The sequence below is a fragment of the Dendroctonus ponderosae genome, unplaced genomic scaffold (genome assembly GCF_020466585.1).
Source record: "Dendroctonus ponderosae isolate FM_Combo_2020 unplaced genomic scaffold, Dpon_F_20191213v2 Dpon_F_20191213_2, whole genome shotgun sequence".
NCBI classification, from domain to species: domain Eukaryota; kingdom Metazoa; phylum Arthropoda; class Insecta; order Coleoptera; family Curculionidae; genus Dendroctonus; species Dendroctonus ponderosae.
Genome location: NW_026018165.1, coordinates 7,074,476 through 7,101,072, shown reverse-complemented (window position 1 = coordinate 7,101,072; position 26,597 = coordinate 7,074,476). Strand labels below are relative to the sequence as shown.

At 31.8% G+C, this 26,597-nt stretch overlaps 1 protein-coding gene across 8 annotated transcripts in view; it reads right to left on the bottom strand.

The window, feature by feature from the left end:
* The window catches only part of LOC109537830 (dual 3',5'-cyclic-AMP and -GMP phosphodiesterase 11), a 202,470-nt gene that overhangs the window by 89,051 nt on the left and 86,822 nt on the right, over positions 1-26,597 (bottom strand). For 2 of the 8 annotated variants that reach the window (XM_019904741.2, XM_019904742.2), the window contains exon 1: positions 9,194-9,696. The exons of 5 other annotated variants lie outside the window; for them this stretch is intronic. The gene's annotated coding sequence lies outside the window, so the exon portion shown is untranslated. Of the gene's footprint in view, positions 1-9,193; positions 9,698-26,597 lie in introns of those variants that run through there. One more of the 8 variants, XM_019904740.2, reaches the window with a different exon arrangement.

The following is a 26,597-nucleotide window of genomic DNA, read 5'->3' as shown; positions in this document are numbered from 1 at the left end:
CGACTTTCGCATATTTGTGGTATTCGGTCCAAAAACAGCTTTTCCAGCAGGAAACGTTCAAAAGCAGCAAATCTTTTTACATTGGAACTAATATTTCCATAACAAAGTATTAATATTGCTTTTTATTAAGAACAAAAATGCAAATCTCCTTATCGACAGCATCAGCCGTTTTACAAGATTATGAGCAGTAACGCAATTTTCTACCAAAAAAACATATTTAAATTGCTCTAGAAGTTTTTATTGCTTTCTGCTTCTGTAGATTGTTAAATTTTGCGAATTTTTTCTAGTTTGGACAGTGTGGAATACGTGAACTAGATACATTTTATTTTCTCCACTTAATTTCAGTCAAATTTCGTTTATTTCCCATTGTCTTATGATTTAAACTCGATAAAACTAGATTTTAGTTAAAGATTGAAGGAAACATTATGCAAAACAACGAATTCTGTTAAAATCAAACATTGTTAATTTTTTCATTTTACCAGTTTGTGTTTAAACATATGACAAAGCAACAAGAATCAAGCGCATATAGAAAACGATTCAAACGTCCAGAGTCAGAAAAACAAGTTGCAAGACTTTCCAAATGGCTTGCGTAAACAGACACTATTTGCAGAGTTATGTTCAAGATATTTTTCTTATTTCAGAAATAGCAAGTTAATGTTAATGCAGGTGAACCTTTTTGAAAGCAAATTCTCGAAAAGGGTAATCAAATGTGATGAAAGGATGAAAGATAAATAAAATTCCAATCCACCGTAGTAGTAGTATTAGGCTCCAAAGTTCAGATTATTTATTTTCATTATTTTTTAAAGAGGAATTCTAAAAATAAAGCTGCCAAAACATAATTGGTGGAAAAAATAAGACATCCAGTGTATCATTTAAAATAATGTTAGAACATTATGCACTAAAACGGAAAGAGAATAAGAAAAAGAAAAACGAAATAGTAGAAAATTTAACTCTCCAAGTATTCAGTCAATCCCTCGGTTAGGAAAAGTAAGTACAAATTGTGAAGGTAAATCAGTTTTTATTATTTTGTTTATATTATTCCACTGTGAACATTCAATAGACAATAACCAATACATATGAATAATGTTAATTGGACTATACTTATGTGGGGAGACTTTTATATTCAAATTATTACTGATTTCATTAAAAATAATTAACCATTTTATTAAAACTGCGAATGAATAATTGGAAGTTTTCATGAACGTATTTTTCATCCCTTTGTTTAGGGACTTTGAACAAATTGTTGACTCGGTCCGATCGTAATGCTAAGAAAGGTAGAAAGGTTTCCATGATGGTGTTACTGAATCATGTCGCAATTAAGTTCAGAATATTTGCATATTTATTCAAAAATCATGTTTTATCAATAGATGGCTAATTGACTACACGCGAGCATTAAACTGACCAGCATATTCACGTGTGATAAATCCAGTCGTAAACAGTGAGAAACTTGTGTACCATTTTGGCACATTTATGCGGTTGAAGACCTTGGTAATGAAAATTGAATCATATTAAGATTATCATAAAAACAATTGAGTTTAGAACACAGGAAGGTTGCCAAACCGTAGTCTTGAGAAAAAGAATTGACCGTTCAATGGCTTGCCATTGACACTAAAAATGAAAGGTTAAAATTTGGGATGTGAATAATCAATGACGATTAATTTCCTGTTTGATTAATTATTAAATTTCCATCAAAACCGATTAGGAACATTGAATTCCACTTGAGGTATGATGGCGCAATATGTGTGTGTTCCAGATAGATCGTACCTAACAAGTAAATCAAATAAGCTTTTCGTAGATTAGTTCTCAGTCTTCCTAGTAAGGATTAGTCGGCCAAATAAAGTTCCTTTATTTTATAGTTTATTGGCTTATGCGTACTTAAAAACTATTAAGTTAGGTTGCATCAATATTATTTCACAAAGCTCTGGAGGATTTTGGCATGAAAAATAAAAGTTTATTAAACTATGAAGCTGAGCGAAACAATAGCAATCGTTTTACTGCAGATAATGCTATTTTCGAAATTTGATATATAATCCATATACCATGTAGGATCACATATGTGTTACGTTTTAAAAATACAATTAAAATTAAAATAATTTGTACTTTTTATACTGTAATATACGCTTTGTTTGACGACGGTTAACTCGCCGAATTTCAAATGTGCATCAGAAGCAAACATTAACTTACAAATTTACATTAAAAGTGTCCGTTCACACCTGGCTTATTAAACATATTTAATGACTAGAATATTCTATAAAGTAATATAAGTAAAAATTATGTCGGTTTCATCTCTAAAACGTCTTAGTTATCTGAATCAAGGTTTTATATTTTGTTGATGCCTTAATAAGGTACCTCTGGCACATTGTCATTGTCAATTTTTGAAAAAAGTAACTAAACTGCTTAATTCCTCAACTAAGATGTAATTTTCCGACGTGCGTATCAGCAAAAAGTTTCAGCAATAGAGCTCGCGTTCTGACTGACGCAAAATACATTTGTAAGACATTAAAAAGTATAAACGTTTTAGTAAAAGAAGTTAATAAATCTTTAACTTACATCTAAAAATTACTTACTTCATCATTATACCGAGTGATCTTAAATTAGCCAAACGATCCATGATTTTAACTACATATTTTAAGAACAAAAACCAGACAAAAAGTTACATACAGAATGATAAAATTGTATTTATTTTTTCAGTTTTTTTCTTTACATCAACTCTTTTGCCCTTTGAATTGCTTTTATATTTGCAATCGTTTGCGAGTTAATTGATCATGATGTCAACTATGGGTTTATGGAAATATTTTTTCGCATTTTGACCTAGAGAATCCGACTTTGCTCTCTAAGGCAGTATCGTAAGTCATGTGCGTTTCGTTCAGCAAATATTTGTCACTAAAGAGCTTCTGGACTCATATTGATAACAAATGTTTGTTAATTTGGATGGCAGGAATTTGTTTGCATATTAGACATAATTATGAAACTAAATAAATTCAGTTTGAAAACACTTTGATTCCCAGTCTGTGTGTTCGCTGGCCTTCATTGACCTTTTGAAAAATCGCGGTATTCATGTTATAATCGCATAAATCATTGCTGAGAGCGGCAACCCTTGTTTCTTCGAAACGATGCAGTAAACGAAAATTTAAATCCATTAGCTATGAATTTATAATGCTGTCTCTTTGTTTTTTTCTTCTTTTTCTGAGCTTATTTAAATTGCTCTTTCTTTACAAGCAATAAAATGCGATAGGTCAGTTCACAATCCATTAAAGTTTGCTGGCATTCAAATAAAAGATTTATACTCGTATACAACAAGTTGCGCCTGGAAATCAACAAATGACTAGACTTCATAAATCAGAATATAATTTTTCATCGGTTTTTTATCTGACCTTGTGCAATGTACGTTGCTAAGGCAGAGCTGAAAACAGATTAATATTTGTTTTCGATTATCGGCCAGTCAACATCATGCATTCGTTTGATGTTTAGTTTTCAAAAAGAAATATTTTTGTAATCGATAGGGTGAAGATCCAAAACTTGAATTTACGCACACAGTTCGGGTTTGGTTACAAAAGACAGATATTTACGATTTTCAATAAATCCATTCGGAAACTTTCCCAAGCGTATTATTATTCATAACTCAATGAGGATTCCGTTCGTACATTTTATCCTGGAATTTGCAAATCTTGCTTCAATGGTCATTCTAAATAGGACTTTCCAGTCGGTCATACTATGACCTGATTCGAAAACTGACAAGTCTTACTTGTGTTTCCACAGTTTCAAACACAGATGCTTCGAAACTAGCCACTAAATTGGGTCCTTTGGAAATCGAATCCAGCTTATTTTCAAATATTTTTTAGTTTCTTTTGATCACTGGGTAGTTAATAATTAACTTTGACTTTCTTCTACGTCGAAAAAAATTCAATACCGGTTCAGAAATTAACAGAAACGAATCCAAACGACTCAATTAATCATGTGAAAAAAATTCGAATAAGCGACGATCATCAGTCTTAAAATATCCGGTTTTCAAAGTACTTGCATACGTTTGAATTTCAAATCCTCAACATTTTTCAACATATTCAGCAATCAGACTAAATGCAATATTAAAATAGTAAACATCGTGACATTATCTGAAATTGCGGAAAATTAAATTTACTAATTGGAACCTAACAAAAATATTTTTTTGGTTGGATCTCACAGTCGATTATAAATTATTTGCAAATAGTGGCTAAGTGTGTGCAAATTTTATGCAAGTAAATCATAAACCGGCTATTTATATATTTTTTTAAAATATACCAGTGAAATGGAGATGAGTTTTAGTGCTCGAGTGATATGCATTCAAACTGAAAAGTGAAAAGTCGATGTGTATTTTTAAACGACTATGACGCGCTGATATTTATGCAAATGCTTGTTAGAATCTACACCCGTATCTAAAAATAGGAATAATTTTTGCTAAGATTGATTGAATATCCATAAATGGTTTTAATACGGAAGTGGAGGTAAATACTACTAAAAACAACAATCAAAGAATAATTATTGGCTATTTTATCAAAGAAAAATGTCGGCAAACAGAATTGGAAGATGATTTATTCCTGATTTACTCTTGGACTAATTTATTCCGATTTCAAAGATTAGCGTTATAAATACAATAAACATGCTCGTATGCAGATTATCAAAATTATCAGTGCTGCTGTTCCTCAGCATCTTTAAATTTTTTACGGGGTTGTTTTACTGTTTAATTTTTAACTAACTTAAGAGCACTGGGGCCAGTATCTAGAAAATATGCAGTGAATGAATCGAAATATTTTAACTTGTAAACTTTTAAATAAAACAATATTTAAAGATGTTTCATTCTTCACATACTCACAGTGATTAATATGGGAATTAAACAGCTAACAAAATGATAACAAGACAGAAAATATTTAAATAAGCTCGACTAATCAAAACTCTATATTAGGCATTGTTTTGGAATAAAATACCCCAAAACCGAAGTTTGTTTGTTGTTGAAACCGACAGCATCTCGAACAATGAAATCGGTATATCGATAAATTGGTAAAAACATGGTTTATTTGCCTTAAACCTACAAGTTCAGTAAACTTCTGTATATACCGTAAATCGTGTACATACGAAGGCGGCGTGAATTTGCAATACCACAGCCTTGAAACATTTATATTATGGGTACCTACCTATGTGGTTGGTTCCTGATGCGTATTTGGTTAAAAATCATAAAACAAACTGGTTCATTTTTGGTGGATTTAGGAACAATAGATGTGGGTTTTTCTAGCTAGTTTTTCTTTGTAGTTCTAGCACTAAATTAGAAAAATCGTCATACGTTAAGTTCTAACACCATTTAATGAGAGTTGCAGCATTTTGCGTTATTTTTAACTGACTGGAAGTGTGCATTTTTTAATGGCATGCATTTCTATTTTCAGTCTTGGCAACATCACTCATTCTAAGCCTTCGGAAAATATTTTTGAACAGATGGATCTTGTTCAATGCCTTTATTAACAAATGTGTGAAAGAGTATTGTCTGATAAACTGTAGACGAATTTTGCATTTTCCGCTATTTTCCGCAATTTTTGTACTCAGTTTGATTTTATCTTACAAAAGCTTCAGATATCTTGCACTGAATTATATTGTCCACTCATATCACCAGAGGAGGTTTTAACTAACTTCAGTAATTTGATATAATAGGAATATGAACTATTTTATGGAAAACAAGGTATTTATAAATAACCAATTGATGCCATTAAAAAGTCTGAATGTTGGCGGATGACCTAAATTTGGAAATTACTGAACCTGATCAGCTGTTCCATGTGTGTCTGTCGTCAAGTTAGCCAATTTAATTTGAATAGTCATTCAATGAACAGATGGGTCTTGATTAAATTCAATCTTAGGGCACAAATCAGTGTGTCGGCCGATTAATTTGCTCCTTTATTCGATTTAGAAGTCAAAAAGTTCACGTTCGTTTGTTAACTTAATTAAAGCTGATCGTGGAAGTTAAATTACTCAGCCAGGGCTCGTCATTGTTTCAATTTCATTTCCAACTTGAAAAGTGGAAAGAGAGTGACTAGCGATAGTTGCAAATTGGATATTATACAGTATGCTGTTTAATTGGGAAAGAGGACTTTTTAGATTTTAATTGAAAAACTTCTTGAAAAACCATCACTGAAGAGCATATTCAGATTTATTGTTGATATTAAGTCTAAATTCATGGCAGTTCTGTGCAGACTCTTTTTAAAGTTGGATTTCATACTTGGCAACATTCATGTCCGTTACACGTGTCGGTTTACGTTATCGGGGATCTTGTTTAGCATCCAATCAAGCTAAAACTCTGAAATGTGCTTCACGTGTGACTATCCCGACAGTTTCCCAAAATTTTGTATCAACATGTTATGCCAACTCATTAGTGTGCTCTCAAATGTCGATGTTAAGTAACGTCGATGATTTTGCGAAATATTACTATTATTTTTAAAATTTTGAAATTTCTTTGCAACATTTACTTCTTTGTCGAGGAGAAAGTTTGACGAGCACATTCTGCATGTTACTAAGTTCAAACATTCCCCAAAAATTTGCAGTCAACATACGAAATTAAAATAGATCATGTATTTGGTCGAATTGCCGGTGGACCAGATTCTTTTAGTTTTTTGTTACTTCGAGCATAAAGGTTCAATTGAATCAATCATATCAACCGGTTTTGCAATTAAATCAGAATAAAAAAACATTTGCGAGATTTGCTTAATTAATTTAATTAATTATTTAATAATTCGCAATTAATGAATATTGTTTTTTATTATTTTCGTAGATTAGCCACGAGTAGATTTTCACGCATAATTGTGATATTCATTATACTGATCTTGAGCTTGATGGATCGGTTAATTTTGTTCGACCATTGTAAGGATTTTTAATCAATTTAACTCACTTTCAACCAAAGGAAATTATAAAAGATTAGCAAAAAAGGCAGATAATTGTAGAAAGTGATCAGCACAAACACAACTAAACGCATGAGGTCAGATCTTTCCTATTTGTAATTTGATTGGGGCAAGGTTTTCAAACAAATCGTTGAACTATTGAAATTAGAGCAAAAAGCAAATTTGTTTAACTTTTGCAAAGTAAAATGCAATATTGCGCAATTGAGTCAATTTAATGACTCGTTTGTATTGAACTTTAAAATCGAAAAACTAATATTTGAGATTCGTTATATGTCGTTTTGTATCGCCAATTTAACTTTTACTACTTGGTGACATTTATCTCAAATTTAATTAAGTAGAATGTGGTCCTCATTCTCATTTAGAATAATTTAGGAGGCACAATTAACTTGCAAAAACCGTCAATTCAAACTGTTTTGAAATTCTAGCATATATTTTTCGTCATTCTGTGGCTTTAAATATGTATCGATAATTAAAGACTCAAAAATATTTAAGTTTTGCTTGTTTAATTATTACGCACTAACAACCTGCATAAAATAAATCACATTGTTCCCGATAAAAACCAAATATATTTTTAAAGCGATCCATATTCAAATGAACAAATCGCCCTTAGAATATCTTTAAAACAAAGGTAAAAGCATAATTAGAAGTTTGCTAAAATGATCTATTTTATTTCTATTTCAGATCATCCATTTCTCATCTCATTAATGTTTCAGCATGTATTACTTAATTTGTTAACAATAATCCAAACCTACCTGCGTTTGCTTAATTATAGTTAAATTTTGTTACGAAAATTACCAAAAAAATAGAAACAATTAAGTGCCTAAGTGCTTAGCAAATTATTCAAACGACTTTAAAATATGATAAAAAATGAATTTGACTAAAAAATTATGCTATTTTTGTAGTTTTTAACCCTTTGTTGTTAACCCCCCAAGTTGTAACAAGCAAAACTTTCCAAAATACGAAAACAATTAAACGGAAAATTATTTTAAACAAATTGTCGTAATGAACGAATAAATAAATTAATTAAATAGTTTTCATTAACTTTGATTTGCATTTCATTTCTGTGAAATTTGTCGTGTTGCAATTTGGCGCCCATTTTTCGATTTGACACGGTTTTGTGTATTTACATCTCGTCACATTCTTTCGAATCGGAAATGTCGATAAAGAACACGTTTAAATAAACGAAACCTAAAAATGAGCCGAAAGAAAAATTCTAACGTCCAGAAAGCGAGCCCGCACTGGTTTTTAATTTGCTGATCAATTCGCGTATTTAAAAGGTTCTACAGTTAGAGAAACTAAATGAATGCGTGGAAAAAAACGTTGATAAACCAGTCGATGCTGTGAAACATTCAACTATCTCAAACAAATACATAGTCAAAACCGTCCAAACTCGATAGTTCCAGAAAAAAAAATGTGCAACTTTCAACCAAATATAAAACTACATAAGCAAAACGAAACAAACCCAATGAAAGTTGAGCCTGAAGTCGAATATATCAGACATTCAGGAAATGACCGGGAATAACCTCGAGAACTTCCCAGGTGGCAAAATGCACAGACAGTTTAAAGAGCCGAAAGGAGGTTACGAAGTAAAAAATGTGTGTGACAAAATTGATCAATTTAATGAATTAATTCACTTGAAGAAAGGAAATAAAAACAAAGTTGAAAGTTTAATAGTACAAGTTTCAAAATAAAAAATATTTGAAAGACAATCCAGCATGAGAAGTGGAAAGTTTTGTGCAAAATTTTGCACAAACATCAAATCGGTATCAAGAATCAAACAAAAACATATGGCATTGAAGAAAGCATTTGAAGACCCTAGAAATTAGAAAAGAATCCTTGGAAGCCCCAAAAAAAATATATTATCAGTTGGCATTTCATTCGTCAATGGGCAATTTCATGTAAAACCGATCGTTTACTCACTCATCTTGGGTGATTTTGTTGACAATCATGCAGCAAGTGTGCAGAAATTTTATCTCAACACATGACTTGGTCGCAGAATTCAGGAATAGTTTTATTGGTCTATAATATTGTAAACCATTTGGACGCGACTTCGAACAGCTGGGTCTGGTCAGCTGATTGTTGCTAATTTTTTCCCGTAGTTTATTGCTTGATGAGCGACTAATCCGTTGCTTATGACTATCCGAATAGGAGCGCAATACGCATAAAGAACGTGTATGCTGCACAAACCGGCAGACTTGTTTCAACGTTGTAAATAAATGTTTTGTCCACACAAAGATTCTTATTTGACCTTACAGTTGGTGGAATGCTATACTACTTACCATAAGTGACAAACTCCACAATTTCGAAATAAAAGTAATCCAAGAAATAAATAGAAAATCGAAAAATGCGCGTGACTGTCAAGTACTCACAACACTAAGGCAAAGACTATAACTTATCATGGCTTTATCAACGCGCGTGTAAAACATCCAAAGCCGACTTAAGTCAGTAAAAAATGACTTGTAGTTCGCTGTTGAATCAGGATCACAAACAGATGAAACTTTGCAAATGCGTTACGTAAATAATAGTTCACTTTTGTGGAAAAGTTGAACTCCGAAGTTGTTCCACTTTTAAACTTTATGTCGCGACTTCGTTCGAAAGTTGTTGATCGTCGTGGAAAACTGCTTTTCACTTTACTGTTCAAAATTCCGAACGCAACTGATAAGTCCGATTGCGAAGTTAAGTTGGAAACGGAACAGAAAACAACTGAGTAGCGCGCACGAGAATTCCACTCAGGCTGAATTTTTCGTTCGTTGGCTCGGCCAAGACATTGAGTTTGCTATGTTGTCGAATCTCGACTACTTCTCGAGATAAATAATTGTAAATAATGTAATGATAATCAGCCCCAAGGCTGCTTTATGTCACTCAACATCAATTGGGAACCTCAGCACAACACAATCATGCAATTTCAATTAAGTCAGCAAACATTTGCAACTTTACCTTTGCAGTTTCATTCAAGTTACCGACGCACGTTTTACGTGTTTTATCGGTTTTTGGCAATTCGATGTTTTGGTTTTGGGAAATTATCATTTACGTTGAGCTTTTTCAAATTCGGCACGGTTTTTATAGTAATTTTAATTATGTGTTGAACGATGTCCCATATATGAAGGTTTACGCTTTAAGCTGCTCTTGTTCAATTATCTGCAATTTTGCATTCTGTTTTGCATTTTGACACTCAAATCTTAAGGCTGGTTTCCACATAGGCGTCAACGCGCCTCTCGACGGTTTTTCTCAGCGGAGTCCAAAAATAATGTGAAACGATAATCTGAGAAAATTATTAAAGTTTGAGAAAACGCGTAGAACCGTAGATGGAAGTGAGCGTTTATAGTTTAGAGGACAAACTCAAAATAACTTCAACAACAAAATACCTACACTGCGCTGCAAATTTAGCCCATAACTTAAATATTCCCAAATGTTGCAAATTGGTGATCCGCTTTGAATTATTTTTTTCATCGAAAGTTTAATAAAGTTTATTCTTAAACAAATTATAACTTATAAGATGAGCAAACAAAATTAAGTAAACATAATGCACAGGACGCTCAAATCCTGTCATGCTTTCTTGATCGAAGTTTAAATATTTCTGCAGGCAATATGAGGTGGCTTATAGCAAAAAAGTATACAGTATAAGTATATCAAAAAGTATAAGTTTGTTGATCCTGGGCAATTCCAGTTTTTGTGACTCGTCACATTTTCCGCGTGAATCTTATTTAAACTTTTTTGATTTGCGATGAAAATTTCTCAGACTCGGCTCGTCACGTCTAGACGCACCATAAGATCATAAGAAAATTATTTTTTGTATTGTTTTTTTTTAGACTTATATACGTAACCAAATAAACAGAGGTTAACAGCTCTAAACTTCTTGTAAACATTGGTATGTCCAGTGGGGCTCGGAATTTTTAAAAATCTGATATTTGAATATTCGTTTAGTGGTTTATTCGAATAGTAAAATTATTCGAATATTCGAATACTCGAGTAAAGGAGAGTAAATATGATTATTTTCATTTGCTTGTAAATATATGGATATTTGTTTAAATGCTTGTAGAATATGAATAATTTATTTTATAAAAGTGTACATTTAAATGCTTGTAGAATATGAATAATTTATTTTATAAAAGTGTACAAAGTGCATATAAAGATATTTGCACCTTGTGAGTTTGATAATGTTGGTGTATTCGAGTATTCGATTATTCGAGTATTCGAGTATTCGAATATTCGGATATTCGAGTTATGACTACACATAATTATTCGCTTTTCGAATATTCGATTACTGGAATTATTCGAGTTTAATTCCGAGCCCTAATGTCCAGTATCCAAGAAAAAAAGTTTAAATGCAATTCGTACGCAAAATGGGTCGGGCCATAAAAAATGAAAATCTCTCGAATTGCTCAAGTTAAACAGACGCTTAAGGATCCAAATTACTCAGAACACATCAGGGATAATCCTCATATAATCACCGTTTACTTTTCTCTGTTTCAACTACCTGATATTGCCCGCAGACGGACTTAAACTATTTAAACACACTTGACACTAATTTCATTACGTTTTTTGGTTATAAAAACTTAAATTTTCTACGAGAATAGAGCTATCATTCCATAAAAAGTTGTTCAAATCGGATAACCGACTGATAAAATGTCCACAGTCGAAAGCTAGGGAATATTTAAACTTAGGCTGTGTGTAAAATTTTCGGCGCAGTGTACAAATTAATTTTGGAAAAAGCAATTTTTTAAAGATTTTAATGACATTTTTTTAACTATCGGCAAGCTTGAATTTGAGCAACTTTGACTCTCCACACTCAACTGCTGATTTCCGATTCGTGGCATGCATTAAATGTTTGCATAAGAAACACAACGAGTGTTTTAGTAAAGAAGAAAGCCTATAGATAAATATTGTAATTTTTATTCCAACGTAATGCACCCTCTTACAGCACTAGAGTTGTAGGTAAATTATTTAGGGTTTACTTACTTAATATTAGGTATGTAGATTTTTCTGCTTTTTAAAAAACTAGCGTGTTGGTGTTCCATTTCATCCATTTTGCCAAATATATTGCATGACAATTTGAAAGCGAAAAAAATAAACAATTCACCCGCTTCTACAGTAAGTGAGAGTATTCTTGCACCAGCTAAACTGTTTCTAACATTTCCCAAATCCAATTGTTTCCGAAGAACTGTTGAGATCCGTACTTGGAAAATCGGAGAGAAGTTAAACTACTTGTGATACTTATTTTTAAAGCTCTGTAAAAATGGTTTTTGGATAAATCACATAACGTTACATTTGATGAAATTGTTTTCAGCTAAATAAATTCAATAATACGATTTCGTTGCTAATCGGAAAAGAAAAGCGCCAACACAACTTGAAAAGGCATTTCAAGTTGAAGTTCTCGGTCAGCTTGCCATGAACCCAACTTTATCGACTCGTCGGTTGTTTGGCATCAGGACTCTCCCGCTTATCGATTAGAAAACTATTAAAATGGAGTCAATTTCGCTCTATAAATTGCGAATCCTTCAAGTTTTTTCTTGTGAATGACTTGAACAAGATATTCCAATATTGTGAAATTATGTCCATTAAAATTGTAACCGACAAATTCGAAAACTTGAGGAAAACAGATGTATGAAATTGTGGCGCGTTTGGACAACCCTTACTCCTTTAGAGAACATCATAGCCAGAAAAACTCAATGTCTGGGCTGATAAATGGGCGATTGCTTTTATTGGGCTGTTATTTAGCACACAAAACTAGAATGGTGCACTTCGACAACGTAACATGATCGAGTCTTTAATTATTAACGTAAAGTAGAAAATCAGACAGACCGTCAATAAAATCTGATTTTATCGGACGATTTACATAATGTTCCTCCAGTTAGGCAACGGTGATAATTGATTCGGTGAGGAGGCACTATTGAGTGGCCACCAAGATATCCAAGCCTAACGCCACTATTTTTTCCTATGTGGACTTAAACGGTATTGTTTTTAGAAGTCAAGCTGGCCCAATTGGACAATTACGCGAAAAGCTTCATCAATGTTTGGCAGGAATTTGAAGACAGGCACTATTTATCTGGAAAATAATTAAAACCGTTTTGGATTATTAATTAATTAACAGATTAAAGACATTAAACTATTCAAATCGGTTTATGTTTAATAAGTCGTTAACTACTTTATTTTTGACGTTATGTTATTCAATCGTAAAACATTTTTGAAGAGATCTGAGTAAAGCTAACACAAGTATTAGTGATTTTTAACAATCTAGAGTGAAGAATTCTAGAATGTTTGCAGATAGTTTAGTTGCTGCACAAATTGGTTCTTCCGACTTATTATAGCCGGGCTTGGGAGTATTGTACTCGATCTTGTTTTTGGTTTTTTCCTTCAGAGAGCAATCACCAGTTCTAAAGTTGTCGTATCAAAATTATTACTCTATTTGAAGAATTCATTATTAATATTCTACATATTGTTTCTACCAGCAGGTTGATGGGAATAAAATTGCAATTTTAATTAAATATTATGTGTCCAAAGACAAGCTGCATTTTCTATATCAGAAATCTTAAACATCCTATGCCAGAATGAATTGTCGCATGGCTCTACCGTCTTCAAACAAATTTCTTCAATTTTGTAGGCACAACGGCACTTAAAATGCAAACGATATCAATATGTTATGAATTTGTTCAACGTTTTTAACTATTTGACTCGTTTGGCAAATTTTCCAGTATTAGACGCTCACATTTTTCGCTTACTCCATTACCCACATGCTTTTAATCAGTATACTACGTATTACATTTTTGTTTCAAACCATTGTAAATGAAAGCAATGTGAATTATTTGTGCAAATATTGTTCCCATTTATACAAAGACTGAATATCCTCAACGTCGATAAGGATTTAATATTTCGGCTGGAATTTTAGGAGAAAGGTTTGTTGTTTTCCTGCGTATAATCAGGAGTTTAATAACGGAACGTTACTTAAATCGTCTTCAAGATAATGCCACGCCGGTTCTGAAATGTCGGTCGTTAAAAATGTGTTGTCATTAAGAGTATAACCTTTGTCAGTATGTTTTATAACAGTTGAGCAAGTAAAATTGCGAAATAAATGTTTGATATTAAATATAGGCAAAAGATTCACAAAGAAACTTTAAATAAGTAAATTCCTTCAGTACCCATTTAATGAGTATAATTTTTTAATGTATTATTATTAATTTAATGAGTACTAATGCCTCATAGTTACTGTTGAAAAGTTTCTAAATCAACTGATCCTTTACGGACATGTGTACTTTACGGACACGTGACTACAGTTACATTTTTATAACCAGTTTCTCTGTTTCATCAAATTATTAGTAAAAGGTTTTGAATCTGATTTCAACTTAAGTAGTCGAATGGGATATGAAAACTTTTACCTTTGCCACATAAAATTGAAGCAATAAATTTGGGTTTTCGATTGATAGTTTTTGAAAGGCCTCAGGAATTGTACATTTAATATACAATAGTAGACAAAGAAACAAATGAATCATTTTTCATCTATTACGTAATTATCTTGGAAGCGTTATTTGCCACATTTCAGACTAATATTTGCTTTGTCTAGACTGCTGCTTTATTAGAATGTATTCAAAAATCAACCTTTTGCATATAGAACGCATTTTTGAGTCAAAGCAATTACAGTTAGAGTACTTCTTGCAAAGAGGCAATGATACAAAAGGATTTAGTGAAACTTTTAAATAGTTGGTGATTTTCTCTTTTTTATTTTTTACAACTAGAATAAATATTTCATTGAGCGCATTCTTATTTGAAATGTAAGATGTCTTGATTCTTACAATGTTTTTAGAGTTTTTTTCATTATAATAAATCTTCTCAAAACTTAAAATAATAAATATGCCTGTTTAATTTTCCCTCACTTAATTTCGGTGTGGTTTGTATCTCCGGTCTAAATACGATTTGGCACCTAGTCTAAAAAGTTTTCATATCTTATTTCATTACGCTAAAAATAGGAGCTGTAAATCATCAGAGTTTAAAAACTACATTTACTTCTTGTAAGAAATGCTTAATTTTTCTGATCTCAAAGTTAATGCTGTTTCCTTAAATAGCGTCTTATAGAGGTACTACAAACAGTTTCAACTGTTGGAAATAACAAACTAAAAACAACAGTGAATTGTTGTCTTATTAAAGTTTTTGATGCAGATGATTTCATATGTTTCTTATTCTGGAGTTGATGAAAAGCAAGGATTTATTTATTTAAACGTTTCGGATCTGATTGCCCATTTCTTATTGTTTTGTTAAGAAATTCAACTTAACGCTTTTCACAGTCTTCTCTAAAAGTCATAATTCGGTATGAATTCTTCCACTTTAATCTAACTTGTTGCTTGACCGCAAACAACAAATTTTTAAAAAGCTTGATAATTTTGCTGCTTTTCTCTAAAATTACTTAAGATCTGGTAGGATTGTATTATTCAACTTCTCTGGAGTGTGCTTTTTTCAGTGATCTCTAAAAGCCTTGCAACTTTACTATAAAGTTTCTTAATATCTTGGTAGATTGATTTTCTATACTTCCTTCTAAGTTGTTGGCCTCGCCTTGCCTACCTATTCTATTACACTTAATTATATTAAAAACTATGGCTGCTCAAGTACCTAATACTTTGACCATCTTGAAGGCAGTTTTGTCTTCGTAGTTCTCTAATGAAGAGCCATGTGATTGTGCTTTTCTCGCCGCTTATTTAATATTTTAACTTATTCCTGGGCGTTTTTTGTCAACTTACTCCCACTTTGATTGCTGCTGTTTAATGTGCCGCAAATACACACCTATTTTGCAGTACGAAGTTCCTTGTTACCTGGGACTTGCTATAAATTCAAATATATGGCTGAATTGCTAGCTTAAAAATTGGGTTTGCTAAAAAGTTTTTTTGTCGAAATAATAATTTGTTGAATTTGAAGTATTTTATAATGTTAAGTAACGTGTTTTATACAGGGTGATTCAAAATTGGCGTCATTACTTTTAAGGGGTTATAGGGCTCGCTTGGAGAACGACAAAAAAATATATTTTTTTTTATTTTCGAAAATTTCTAGGTGATATTAACAGTTCAAAATCGAATTTCATCTTTGTTACTAAGCATTATTTTGAAATTGCCGATGTTTAATTGGTAGCATGTTGGAATACTTATGCATTCAAAAAACGGCACTAACTTGTTTGAAGTTAAAGCTTCAAATGTATGTTTACTTGTAAGCATATCAATTCGAGGTTATAAGGACAATAATTGTTGTTGTTGTGAATCCTGTTGAATTTACCGTTTATCCTTGTCTATTTTCTTGCCACTTTCTGTATTTTTCCATGGTTAGGCGAGTTTTTAATAATTACGAGCAAGTTAATTAAATAAAAAAAAAAATTAAATGTAAGGTTAATTAGGCAAATTATCTTGAAAAATATTGTTGCCGTCTTTCTGATATAGTGTTTTGCAAATTTCTCAGTTTTTAAAAACAATTATTTTTTCTACTATTTTTGCTGTACTCCTAAAACACCGCCAGATGACACCTCCAGAGGAATGACGGCAAATTTATTTGGATCACCCTGTATATAATGAAACGCCTTAAATTATAAATAAAATGATAAAATCCATAACTTGAATATCTAGGCAACAGTTCAAACTTTACCACATGTCGTAAATAACGCGTATGCAAAATCAACTATTACAAAGTGATAATGGGTTAGCACTGATAACGTTTACTGGATACTTAACAGATAAAAATTCCCTGCGTTTAATGAACTGAAAGTAAGTGCTGGTAAGTGCCGTGGAAAAATGCGAACGCACTCTCAGCTTGCAACATATGCTCATTGACTATTTACAAGATTGTATTTGGGATTTAGATATCATTCACGTTTTCTTATCATTTTGGCATCCAGTAGTAATAAATTGTTAGATTTAGGTAGCTGTTGCAAGTTTTGCAAATTTAAAACTATCGTCAAGTTTTAATAGTACTTTTTGTGAATTTTCAAACTATTTCATAAGTCACTTTTAAGCATAATTCTCTTCACTTTTTCCCACTCAGAAAATGTCCACTTGCTGTTGAGTTTGAAGTTTGAACGTTGTAAAGAAGTGTTCCTTCATTATCGTTCGCCAGCGATAATCTGAATCCGCCATTTAAACAATGAGACAGCCGTTACTACACACTTTACGAAAGCAAATTGGGCAAAACGTGCCATTGGAAAACGTCAATAACACTCTCATCAGAATGGGCAATCTACAACTTATTGCTCGCGTAATTAAGATTAACATTACTGACGATAATTTTGGGAAATGTTGAGGTAGCAGTCAGATGGGAAACATCAATCATATCATATAAAAATTCTTATCTAAAAACATAATTGTGTTATGATGTGCGGTCATGCCGCGATACAGTATTTGTTTACTTAAAAATATAATGTACTTCAAAATGGGAAGATTGGCGTAAATATTTGCTCAAAGGCGCTTCTTCCATGGGCAAGATTAGAAAGTCTAAAAGTCTAAAAAAGACTTTCACGGCCGGTCAAATTACATTTAGGAATATTTTCCGGGCTTTGAAGCCGTGGTCTATCGGAATTTCTTCCTGACGTTTCGTCCACAACTGCGGTGGACATTTTCAAAGGCGATGAGGCGGCGGGCGAAGTGATCTCCCGTGCTTTCCGACTAAGACTGAGTCTTAGTCGGACCATTTCGAAAGTAATTCTTTGGCATACTTAACTTTTTATTGATTCACCTGTACACAACTAAGACGACTACAAAAGGTTCTACCAATAAACCTAAAAACTCACTCGAGGAAAAATTCAGTATTCGGTTTACGTGTGTTGAAAAGCTATATAAATTACGTGTGCATTTTTCGGCCATATCAGAACTATTGCCCTTCCTGGTAAAAATTGCAAAAAACGCTTGTGTTTTCGCAAACGAAAACTGTGTTGATCAGTTGGTCACATAATGTCGATTAAAATTCCTTGTCTTACATAAAATGACAATCTGCTAGGATCTAGTTTTTTTTGTAATATCATGCTATTCAGATAAAAAAATAAAGTCAAGTGACTATTTAAATTATTAAGATAAGTAGACAAGAATGGCATCTTATCTTTCACGTACCGAACGCACGAAGCTAGGACAACATATCCATTAGATTATGGGAAAATGTTTAAATACTAGTAGTTTCTTGCATTTAGGTAGTAATTTTGGACTTTGTCTGCAGCATTTGCTTTAACTGTTTCGATCATTATGCCTTATAAATTTTGTACTGATCATTTTCACACAACATGTAGAAACATGGGCCTAATGGAAAATGCGAAACCGACATTATTCGACACATTTCCCAACGTTTACTGATAATTGCAGTCAACGACAACATTGCAGGTACCATCTCAAGCCAGTTGGTGCTGGCACATGCAATGAAAAACCTCGCCATGCACCGGAACCAGACGCCGGTTCAGCTGTTTTCCGCTATTACAATCATTTGTTTGCACCGACTGCTGCCACTAACAAAAGAGCCACTTATCTATTCCTGAAATGCATTTTTCTTGCTGCACCACGTGTGTCTGCAACAGCACAGAACGGGAAATGTGAAAACAGACAAACGTACAGAAATAACTTAAATTTTAAATGGCATTTTAATAACAAAACGATGGCGCTTGAATTGTTCCGTGTTTATTTTTAGAAGCAAATACTGCTAAACAAGTCGTTGAGAAATGTGTACGATATTTTTTTTTATTTGAATAACACCCAAAAAAAAGATTCATTCAGAAGGCGATTTATTTATTTCTTTCACATCTGCTATTTAACCTGCTCTGCTAATTTGTGGCCTACTTAACCACCAAACTGTGGAAAAAATCACTATAATTTTTAATTCCATACTAAAACTATCAAAATTTGCGTAGTACTCTTGAAAATACTCTCTCGGTGTTTGTGAACGCTCGTAGCAGTTCGGAAATGTTTCTAGAACTGTCCGATATGATACCGAGCAAAGCTTGTTGAAAAGACTTTTCTCGTGAAATAAATTAAATACTTAAAGCTTTTTTGAAATGTAATATTTAAAAACATAACAATTTTTAAAGTAGTTTTCTTAGAGAAGACGGGCTCATTCTTATAAAGGCTATTTGACGATAATTTTGAAATTTAACTTTGAATATTGCGTATCAAATTAATTTAACGATTGACTTAAGTTATGAATTATGGCTTCCAAAAGTCATAGTAAATTAGCTGTACCTTAATTACATGAAATCTTTGCAAAAACAGTTGCACTTTTGGTCTTGGTGTTGCACTCGCTAAATCAATTTAATTATTTAATACCTCTATAAATGTGAACTTTTGCAAAATTTCGATTCATAACACTTTTTATGTGTGTTTTAGACGTATCTCGAGCCGTCTTAAAACAATTTGCATTTTTTCACTTGATTCATCAGGCTCACAGGCAACATTCGGAAAATGCGAATGGACGAAAGCTCTGAACATCTGGTTTTCTTTTAGTTGGAAGTCAATACGAATAATATGACAAACTTTTATTATTGTTACTGTTTGTTTAATTTAACATTCTAACTTGCCATTTGTTCTCTTAAGTAACTCACGATAAGAATGGCCTTAATTTAAAAGCGCGGGCATATTTTTTTTAGTCCGTATCTATACCAACGATTAAAAATTATATTTTGTAAGAATGTTATCTATAAACGTAACATACTAATTCTCTTGTTCTTCCATTGGAACCGTGGTAACATTTTCCATTTACAATATTTGTGTACCATAAAAAGCTTTTTTTTTTTAGTCATACAGAATACATAATGCATAGCTCATTTACGTCTTTTTTCTTAGCAACACTAATTGGATGAATGAGAACAATTTCGTTAAGAGGAATCTTTAAATTGCTTTCCCAATTCCAACCTTTCTTGAGCAGGTTGCTGTGTCAGATTTGGCTAAAAACGAAAAAAAATTGTTGGCCCTCCCAGAAACGATAACACAACCCCTTTTGGAAACTGTTTTCTCAATAAAAATTATTTTCTAATTGCTAATTTACACGAGTTTTTGCAAACAGCTTTGAAGCCCTTTGATATTCTTCGAACTTCAAAGTTTTTCCAGTTTCCGTGACAAAATAATAGCAATTAATAAATATTAGGCTGATGCAAATATATATGCTATGAAATCCTGAAAACTTTTTTAAATCCTATTGGCTGCAATGGACTTGTTAGATTTTGGGAAAATCAGACATAATTATATGGTTTTGCTTGGAACACGAATTTTCCCAAAGGTGTTTTAAAGGGATTTGCGGCATTCTGTTGCATCTAGAAGGTTCTATACAACGTAAATAATCGATACGATTAAGGTTCAGCCGCTAACTCCAATTTACAAATTTTTTGACTTGTGAGGTTTTGTTTGGCGTCTCCTCATATATGCTTTATTTCCATATATAATGGATTTGATGAAGAATATATGAAAAATATGTGCTTAATTTTATTGCCATTAATGTTTAAAAAACGTATATTTTCTCAGGATATATAAAAAAATTATTAAAACCTAAGTTGGGTCTAAATTTTCTATGGTTAATTCAAGAATCGCAAAATGTGTACTGGAAAACAACATGCGATCTTGGAAAAACCAAAGGCTGTCAATAACAATTAATCGTTGATGATAACATAATATTTTCGGTGAAATTTTAATATGTTCCTTCTTTGGGATGTCATATAATTATTCCTTCTCAAGCATCACATAAAAAAACGCTTGTGATTTATGCTTTACCAGCTAGTGTAGGCGTTCGATAAAAAGGAAGAAAATATGGCAGAAAATCGGTTATTTAACAATCTGCGCTCCGTTCCGAGTGTTCCGACGAATAATACGAGACATTTATAATACGACGGGTACTTAAGAGTGACTTCCTGCGTATTATTGTTTTTCTATCTTTCGAGCCACTTTAACAATAGCCTTTGATAAGATCTGAAGATTGTTTCTTAAAATGTGTCAAACAATTCGATCTAAGTTCGAAAACCTCTGTTTTTGACTTTGCTCTAATCGTCAGGAATTCCAAACAGATAGTATAAAGTGAATGATTGTTTCAACTACCAGCATACTTTGATAAACACTTTTCAAGTATTTCATTGGATAATTCAATACATTTTTATATTCCTGACAACAATTTAGCAAATACTCGTCTTTAATCGATTCAAGTACCATGTATATGAATTGCGAAGTGAAGCACATCTCAAACGCAGCGATATGGAGCAGACAAATACATTTTTACTAAAAATCTAACTTTCAAAAGTAGAAATGTGGATACCGAAACAACGAAAAAAGTTAATCAGAAATTAAAAAAATATATTTTATAAAATAAATAAATCCTGCTGAAAAAATCGCTATAATAGACGCACGATAGTTTTATTGCTCTGAAGCATTTACCGGTAAATATTGTTCAAAAGTCGTAGGCTCGCTAGACAAACCTGAAAATGTACATCAAAACCTTTTCTAGAGAAGATAATATCTACTACATTAACATATATTAGCGATCAGGACAAATTATTATAATATGAACTTGATTACGCTAATTATGGCATGAAAACAAAACGATAATAGCTTACAATGTAAAATGTTTAACTTATTACTTCTGAATTTTTCATAATATCAAGAAGAAAGGTGCGGATCCGATTAAGTATGGATATTAGGCGATATACATGCATATATGGGAAAAACGACTGCTGAGAATTAATGGAAATCTTGGAAAATGGAAAAAAATTAAAACACAAGGTTGCCCCAAAAACCATTAGATAATCTAGCATTAAAACGTGTAGGTTACACAAAACACGTTTTGTAATGTACAGTGTATCGTAATCGAAAACGAAATACTAAAGTACTCCCAAAATGTGCGTCAATAAAATGATAACTCTTCAGGGAAACAATATGAAATAATCAAGTATTAATCATAATAATAATAATAATAACGTCAACAAAGATCAATAATTATGTAAAATATGACTATAATATACACGGGTTAAACTGTGTGCTAACATCACAAGTAGTGGTTGTGAAGTTGTGAAAACCCGATTAATGCTGATTGCTTTAAGTTATTATATCACACACTTTATTTCTTACGTGTAAATCAATTACATTTAAGCAATCTACTTGTTCATCAATCAATCAAGGATTTTGAAATTAATTTTTTTTTGTTAAGTCTTTACCTACACTTTTTTTTCATTACTTTTGCCCTTGATTCAGTACTTGGAATCAACATTTTGAAACGTACAGTTGTGCTTTTAAGTAAGGCTATTTAAGCTAAACAACAACCAAAGTGAGTGAGTGACTAGTTGAAATTCGTCGATAGATAATTTTAAAAAAAGAGAATAGTCAATAGTTAGTACTTTTGGCATAAAAAGTCATATAATAATTGCCAAACCAACCGATTTTACATATAACTATAACAAACTTTATTAATTAAACGTGTCCACGTGCTTGGAACATAACAGGACGTTGAGGTAAATATTGCAATTAACTTTATCTACAACCCTCTTGATTATGTTATATCAATCCTTTGTTTACACGATATTCAGGTATATAGGTCTCATTAGGCTTAACCACTTTGTTAATGTGTTTAATTTGCTGATCCAACCAGTTGTTTTCTTTCATTAGCATTATGATTATTATGAAAAGTGTAATATTGTTCTATTTAGTATGTGCTAATTTATATCATAACAGTCGCATATTATTGATATACTTTATGTATCATTGTAGCTGTTGGTAAGACTGGAAATATTTAACTACACTAGAATTAAATAGATTTTGTAATCTGTATGATGACAACTTACCCCACTGGCATTAGTTTTCACCATTTGTCTTAAACAATCAATCGTCACATACCTGAAACAATATAATTTAATGAACTAAATATTCTGAAGTTCTTAATACTAAATCCTGCCTAGTCGAATCAAGAGAACATAAATCTAATAATAAACCATTTATTCGTCAACTTGTTTTTTTAATAATCAGATTATAGATTTTGGTTTGCTGTTATTGCGAAACAATTATTTAGAAATATAAAAGCGTTACACGTGGGTTTAAATCACACTGACACCATCTCTAACCTATTTGCTATAATAAACCGTGTTATGGAAAAACAAAGTTTCCTTCCAGATAGATTCTGATATTAAATTCTAGACAAGTCATGTCAACACATCGAAAGTCCAAATAAACGATAAGATAGAGATGTAAATTAGTTCGGAATAAAGATTATTGCGTTATTTTAAATAAGCTTCTAATTATCTTCCATTTTGATTCCCACTTTTTAACTTCGTTCGTTTTATGAGAAATTAAACCTTAAAGAACTGACATTGCATAAATACGGCAGAGCTTCAGAAATACATACTGACCTAACGCATCATATTGCTTAGAAAACGCCCTAAAATGATTAAGCACGTTCTTAACGCAAATATGCATGATCATGAAATTGCCTCTAAAAATCACATAGAATATTCAAGTTGGCAGTTTTTCGCAATGCTCAATGTGCTATTGATTTTTTGAGAATATTGGATATTCATAAACACGTAATTCAAAATGTTTAATTGAACATTGAAAATAAAGAAATAAAATCTGTTCAGTTCATTCAAATTCAATTTAAAACAGCAGGTGAAAATTTGTGCTGTGCTGAATCAAGGCAATTATCAATTACATATTTATTTGAAGTATGTATTTACATATTTCATGTATTTGTGAACATGCGTTAAGTCGTTGTACAAGCTGGAAAGTTCAGATCTTCCTTGACTAAAGTACCATAAAAAATATTTCACTATTAAAAAATCACATATAAGTTTCTTATCAATAAGACTAATTTCAGAGAAAAGCACTTATCAGTCCTATTACAATTAAGGATTCTTGGAAACAAACTTTTATTAAGGTAGAACGGTTGTGGTTATTCAAAATTCAATCTCACTGGAAAAATGACTAATTTAATGACAAGTCAAATATTTGAACAACTTCTTGATATAATCAAACAAGTTGATTTACCAAGAGTTTACAGAACAAAATTCTAAGTTCTCATTTGTCAGTTCTGCATTTTTACCATTTTCTGAATGACCATACGCACGTATTTAGAATATTTCAACAAACTCCTTGCACTGAATATATTTGTCACCTGAAATTGCCAGCTTGCGCTTTAATTACAAGCGATTTTAATTGATGATTAAAGTCCCAATAAATATCCGATGTGAAAGGGGAATCTTGAAAAGTTTGAGCCAAATTATCTTTGTGTTTTTCTCCATGAGTTCACATCACGAGTCAGTAAAAGAAGTGTCCCACCTCTAATTTCATTATCTAGCATTTTGGCACCATTCCTTGTTCGCCCTTTATTTCAACTTTTGGAAACTTTCATTTATTTGCTGTATTTATATCCTTCAATTTTTATTTTTCACGTAGTAAATATTCTAAACTTTTCCAGCAAAGAATTTGTGAATCTTCGATTTGTTAGGACCTGCCTGTAGTCATTTCAGCGCTTGCATTCATTGCATCAAGTAAAATATTTTCGCTTAGAAAAGGTTTGAAATATTTCATCTGACAGAATTCGGAACTTTAGAAGAAGAAATGTTGCTTGCTTCAAGCAGATTAATACAGTCTGAGGTTTGTTTTATTATTATGGATTATTGTAGGTTCTCGGTGATAACTGAGTGCTGATGCACCTTGTGGGGATGATCTGTATCAGATGATCGGAAATAATCATTAACAGTGAAAATAAATCGGTTTATCGGCCATAAATCAGTTAATGGAAAGTACATTATATGATATTTTTGTACTATATAACTGTGTAACTATCTGAGATAGTTGTTGTTTATCCAAGATTAATCAATCTTTATAACGTGGAAAATTGACTTGCATTTCCTGCTGAATGGTAGTGTAGATATTCAAAAGAAATTCCTGGGTTTCAGTCAATTTTATTGTTTACCATTTAAAATGTCACACAAAGGTTTCGGTGTTTTTCTCCACCATCATCAGTTTGTCTAAAATATACATTCAGAATATAGTATATAGTATACAGTATATTCTAAAATATACATTTAATGCAGACCAAGTGATATCCTCAGAATGCAAAGAAAAATGCCAAATATTATAAACAGTTTTTTTCATCTTTCGCTCGATATTGGACGAAGTAAAGATTTTTCAGTGGTTTGCCAAATGTGAAGGTAGATACAACATACAAATTTTGACAATACAGTTTTTTAGATTACATTTTTAGTGGCCGCAGATATTGCTTCCTTCGAAGCATCATTTAAATTTCTGCAGTTTGGCGCGACTTAAACATGATCAACCTACAAATGTAGATCATCAGTAAACAAAGTGTGCTAAATTGCTATAAATACGAGCCTCCTCATAATAAATTTTAGAATATTTTTACTCCTTTCCAACCTTAACTCTGAAATCGCTTTATTAAATCATAAAACTTCGTTATCATTGAATTCCTGCCAACTGCCTGCATTTTGATACCCACTTTATATGCACTTGAGCAAGTTGTAAAAGTTCGAAGATCGATCTTGCCCCAGTCCATTCTTCCACTTTCTAAAGCATAATATTTAACTATATAAAATATGGCAGGTTCATACATTTAAGTAATTTGGTTTGTTTTCTGATACGCTATATATATGCAAATTGTACTTTAACCGCCGTGATTTTGTTGGATAATTAATTTTTGCCCTTTAGTTCTCACGTTTGGTTGTTGACTATAATAATTTTTTTTTGTGTCATTTATAAGGTGTTTCAAATGAAGTGTGCATTCTTGCTATTGTTACGATGGTGGTTAAATTAGCAAATTAGTTAGCGGTTCTATTTCTTTTCAAAAAGTGTAAAATGGTGAAACTGGAAAACTCAATAAGCGGCGCATTACCAGTACATAATGTTCTCAGAAATTCTTTAGCTAGAGCTTTAGCTTCTCCAAAGTTGACGAGGATTAAGCCACTTGTATAGTATTTTAAGTAATACTGTTGTTACTAAAGTGTAAAAAATGATCTGATTACTGATCCAAAAATCGACATTTTCAAACAAAGTTTACAGTAGATATATGGTCAAATATGTTTTTGTTCAGTACATTTGCATTAAACCTTCGAATGATTAGTGTGACAAGTTGTTGATACGTTCTATATTGTTGAGGCGAATTCATTTTTTTACAAACTTCTTTTTGGGTATTTCGCCTCAAAAATGTTTGTCTTTAAAAAGGACAGAATTTCCTCACGTCTTTTATTACAGATAAAAATAAAATAAAACCTACTCATACTAACCGATATTTGAATTTCGACTCAAATCACCCGATAATTGTTAAAAAGGGTGTCGTAAAAGTCTATATGATAGAGCAAAAATAATTTGTAATCAATCTAATTTTTCCAAAGAAAAACAATTTATAAAAGAAATTTTAAATTTCAAAAATTATCCAAATTCTTTTATTGATAAATGTTTTAACGAAATTGAATTCCCACGAACAAAACAAAATCAAAAAAACCTATTACGAACCTTTTCATTCCATTGATTCCAGGACTTTCAGATCAAATTAAACGAGTAGGTAAAAAATGTAATATTAGGACTATCTTCAAAACTGAAAATACAACTAGAAGTAAAATTTCAGACAAACAAAATTTCAACAAAACCTCATGATATAATTAAAAATACAAAAAATGTAATTTATAAAATTTCTTGCGAATGCAATAAATTTTATATAGGAGAAACCTCAAGACCATTACACAAAAGACTCAAAGAA